This window comes from Theropithecus gelada, chromosome 4 (genome assembly GCF_003255815.1).
Source record: "Theropithecus gelada isolate Dixy chromosome 4, Tgel_1.0, whole genome shotgun sequence".
NCBI classification, from domain to species: Eukaryota; Metazoa; Chordata; class Mammalia; order Primates; family Cercopithecidae; genus Theropithecus; species Theropithecus gelada.
Window position 1 is genome coordinate 60,112,792 of NC_037671.1, and position 5,245 is coordinate 60,118,036.

The window sequence follows — 5,245 nt, forward strand, 5'->3', positions numbered from 1 at the left end:
CTGTTATGAGTTCATCTTTGGTCATCTCTTTTTTTGCAGAGTCATTTAAATTTTTAATAATTGAGGACATAAAGAAGATGCATATTTCTGTTTTCTGTGGAATGTTTATCTTTTACACCAAATATTTGGTATAAAAGCTACCAAATATTTTTATTTGCTTCCTTCCCACCCCCACTTCCCCTGCCGCCTTGTCTTTAAAAAGCAGAGAGAGCCAACATACACCACAAATGGTCAATAATAATGAAATGTGTGTAACAGTGATATATCAAGTTCAGATTAAGAAAGAGATGTACTTACTCCAAGTCTCAGAGAATGTAGAGAAGCTGGAACTGACCATCCATCTTCGCATATCCTGGCGTTGAATCAACACCTTCAGATTCTCCAGGGGTCAATGGTTCAAAGTGTACAGATCCCAATGCTAGAGGAAGGATCATGTATTATATCAGTGTTATGATAAGCTCATGACTGTGGTGTAAACCTGATGTCATACCGTGTATTTTGTAAAGCGATATACTTGCACATATGACACCTAACTCCTAAGTTTTAATAAGATCACTTAGCACTTTCAGTGACTTACTATTATCTTTTTTATTAAATCAAGGATTAATTTAATTTTTAAAACAAATATAAGTTATTGATTTACTCTTCTTGACTTGACAGTCTACCTATGGTATAACTGTCGGGTAAAAACATATATCTTTACAACTTGGTGGCCTCAAGTAAAAACAAACAAACAAAAAAACACCATTTCACAGAAAGAAAAGAAACAACATGAAAATAGCTCAAGAAATACAGTAATGAGCAAAAATATATGGGGAAAGAGGAACGTGTAGTTTTGACTTAACTGAAGAAACCAGAGGAAACTGGTCTACGTATGAAAATATGCATTCTGAAAGTCAGGTGTCAAGATTTTCGAGTAGGAATCTATATGACTAGAATCTCCTCTATTTCCTGAATAAAAGTGACATCTTTCAGTATTTATACTTAATGGCTCGGACACCTACCTCATTTGGTTCTATTCCTTACTCACTCTAGCCTTTACTTAAATGAGTCTGAAAAACTTGAGGATATAGCATAAGAAGAAAAATAATCACACATATTATTCCCCTTTCTGTAGCTACTTTAGACCTGGGTTTGTTACTAGAAAATTCTGGAAGAAAATTTCAATGTAAGTCTGTGGCTTTGCTGAATCAAGCTCCCCTGCCCCCCATTATTATTTAGAAAACACCCACTGTTTGGGCTAATAGCATTATTGGTGGTACCTATTATATAGAGGGATAGCTGAACAGAGTCTGTGTCTTGAAACCAGCATTGAATCACTCTCAGGGTTGAGAAGAAAGAAGGGGAGTCTAAAATCGCAAGAAGTAAAGACATATCTAGGACTCTTGTCCTTCTGGATCCATGCTTCCTTCAGGGTCTTCATCGTTGTAAATGTTCTCTGCCATTTGCCACACTTGCATGGTGTTGTCTTCTGTTACAGAACAAATCACCCAAGGTTCATTGGGATTCCGGGAGAAATCAGGTATCTTGGCAGTGTGACTGCCATGAATAAACAACAACTCTAGTGGCCCATCTTCATCTTCTGGGGATTGTTTCTCTCTAATTTTACTTAAATCCCAGACATTCAGTCTGCAGTTGGTACCGCTGGAAGCCAAAATAGTCTCATTGTGAGTTGACCACTGAACCTGGAATATTTTATCCTTATGTGATTCAAAGGAATGCAACTTAAGTTTCAGATTTCTCAGATCCTACAAGTCAACATTCTTGTCAGTGGATCCTGTGGCAAGAATGAACTCACTATAAGGACTGAAAGAGAGGCAGCAGTGTGAGCGTCACTTCAGCAGTGTCAGCCTCAACTGAGTGGCTTGGTTTGGAAGTAGTGTTTGAACGAGTATCCCAAATCATAAGTTTCTGATCATCAGCAACTGACCCAAACAGAGACTCATGGAGCAGATGCCAGGAAACATCTTCGACTACTGCTGTATGTCCTGTAAAGATGGTGTTCACATCCACCACTTTTTCCTCCTTTGGAATGGCACTGATGCCCCACAGGCAGATGGTGTGGTCATCTGAAGCACTAAGTAAGTGCCCACTGAGATTTGGGTTCCAAGAAAGCCCATAGCCTTCCTTCTGATGTCCATGGAGACGCAAGTCTGGGTTGCACTCTCCAGAAGGATCTGGTTTAGAAGGGTGTTTTGTATAGTCAAACACAAGAACGCCACTGAAGGAGTCTTTGTTGTGATGATACAAGTGTTCTGGAGCATATAACGGGCCCTGTTTACTTCTCTTTCATGGTTGATCTTGATTTCTATTTCAGTTTTTCCACTAACTGAACCAAAACCTCCAAATTCTCCTTTCTCGCTGCCGTAGTGTGACACATCAAACTGAGCATCATCATTAGGAAGTTGTACACTGGCTATAACAGGATGGTTTTCTTCATCCAATGTGTATGTCCCCAGGACAAGTTGATGAATGCTGAAATCTTTCCCTTCTGGTCTGGTTACATCTGGAAGCCACTGGGCAGTTAGGCTGGGCCACTCCAGAGCATGGGTCATCACCAAATCATAAAAAAGGGGTGTTCTTTTTCCGTTTTTTGTACTCCTCGTTGATAACTCTTCCTTCCACTGCATCATCAAAGGCTGCTTCCTTGTCAGCCATGGCAGGCAGGCGAGCTGGGGGAATCCTGGGGTCGAGGCAATGTTGCGGGTGAGGGTGGGGGCACTATTATCTTTTAATTTAGTTATATAAAGATTTTTTGTTTTGTTTGGGATGTTTTTGGTTTACCATTGGATCCTTTCTTTTTCCTCTACTGTCTTGAAGTAACTGTTCTGATGTGGGTATTGTTTACTGATGTGGGTATTGTTTACTGTACTTCAAGTACAGTTACTTGAAGTAACTGTTCTGATGTGAGTATTGCAAGGTAACATTTACTAACTTGAGGAGATTGTAAAATATTTTTTCTTCATTCTTAAAAATCAGTAATTTTACCATGATGTGCTTAAGTGTGTGTCAAACATTCCTGGATTTAGTGAGCCCTTTTAATAAGAGAACTCAAGATTTTCTTTAGCTCAGGGAACCTTTATCTATTATCTGCATCATTATCACATTTTATTCTACCCCCCCCCGACTCCCACCACCCCCAGCCACCTACCCTGTGTGATCTGCCCTTGAAGCCCCTTATCTCCTCTCTTATTTGCCCTTTTGGGACCTGAGTTAGTGACCTGAGAGATTTAAAAAATCCTTTTGTTAAATTCATTTACTGAATTAGTGGTTTTTTTTTTTTTTTTTTTTTTTAGCAAATTCTTCCAATCCTGAGATTTACTGCATTTTTAATTTGAAAATCATGTCTATTTTTAGAAAATCTTTTATCATGCTGAATCTTAATCCACATTCATTTTTTGTTCAGTAGTCATTTTTTTTTCCTCTGGTAGCTCTGTTTCACAAGGTGGTGTATTTGTTCATTCTCTGTCTCACTGCTGGGACGTATTACGAGGAGAGGGTAGGTGGAGGAGAGGAAGGTAACAGCTGCTCCATTCGGGGGATATTGTCAAGAGGAGAGGGAAAAAGGGGTTCCCATCTTTCCAGAATTTCATATAATACCATAGGATATTTTTGTTTGTTACGAGGAACAAAAGTCTCATAGATTTTATGTTAGGAGTCATGGACCCCTCAAATCAGGAAAATAATCTATTTTTTTCCTTAAAAATGGCAAAAAAAATTGATTTTACCCCTTTAAATCTTTCTTCTCATCATTACTAGGTTGTTTTGCTGGATTTTGTCAACTGAAATTTTATCTGCAATAATGTCAGAACCTAGTGACACTACAACCACAGATAGGTAATATTTTTGGCAATGAAATTTTATGGTGTAATCCCATATAAACTCCCATATAAACATATAAATTGTTCAAATATTAACAATATATAAAAACTAATGAAATATGAAGAAAAATCAGGGATGCCTCATTTTATTGTGCTTCACTTTATTGTGTTTCACAGATTTATTTTTTTAATAAATTGAAGATTTGTGGCAACTCTGCAGTAAGCCTATCATTGCCGTTTTTCCAACAGTTTGGGCTCACTTCATTTCTCTGTGTCACATTTTGTTAATACTGACACAATAATAATAATAAAGTTTGAAATATTTCATAGTTCCCTTTTTTCCTCTCATTCTTATCAGATCATCACAACAGATACCTATCTGTTGTGATGATCAGTGATCTTTGATGTTACTATTATAATTGAAGTTGTGGTAGAAATAGCAAGAAAACTAGAAGTAGAGCAATATCTAAAGATGTGACTGAATTGTTGCAATCTCACGATAAAACTTGAATGAATGAGGAGCTGCTTCTCATCAATGAGCAAAGGAAAGTAGTTTCTTGAGATGAAATCTCGTGGTGAAGTTGCTGTGAACTTTGTAGAAATGTCAACAAAGGATTTAGAATATTACATAACCTTAGTTGACAAAGCAGCGGCGGGGTTTGAGAGGATTGACTCCAATTTTGAAAGCAGTTCTACACAAGGTAAAATGCTATCAAACAGCATTGCATGCTACAGAGAAATCTTTTGTGAAAGGAAGAATCAATCGATGCAGCAAACTTCATTGTTGTTTTTTCGAAATGGCCACAGCTACCCCAGCCTTCAACAACCCCACCCTGATCAGTCCGTAGCCATCAACAATGAAGTAAGAGCCTTCACCAGCGAAAACATTATGACTTGCTAAAAGTTCAGATGATTGTTAGCATGTTTTAAATTTAATTTTATTTTATTTTTGAGACGGAGTCTCGCTCTGTGGCCAGGCTGGAGTGCAGTGCCGTGATTTCAGCTCACTGCAACCTCCACCTCCCGGGTTCAAGCGATTCCCGTGCTTCAGCCTCCAGAGTAGCTGGGACTACGGGTGCGCCACCACGCCCAGCTAATTTTTTTGTGTGTGTTTTAGTAGAAACGTTGGCTATCTAGTCTCACTGGCTGACCTCTTGATCCGCCCATCTCGGCTTCCCAAAGTGCTGGGATTAAAGGCGTGAGCCACCGCGCCTGGCCTGATTGTTAGCATTTTTTGTTGTTGTTGTTAGCAATAAAATATTTTAAAATTAAGGTATGTACGTTATTATTTTAGACATAATGCTATAGCACACTTAACAGACTACAGTATATTGTAAATGTAAGTTTTATATGCACTGGGAAACAAAAAATTCAAGTGATTCACTTTATTATGATTTTGCTTTATTGTGGTAGTCTGAAATTAA

At 38.2% G+C, this 5,245-nt stretch overlaps 1 pseudogene; it reads right to left on the bottom strand.

Moving 5' to 3' along the window:
- Positions 1-1,376: 1,376 nt before the first annotated feature.
- LOC112623477 lies at positions 1,377-2,658 on the bottom strand (annotated as a pseudogene).
- Between the last annotated feature and the right edge of the window lie 2,587 nt (positions 2,659-5,245).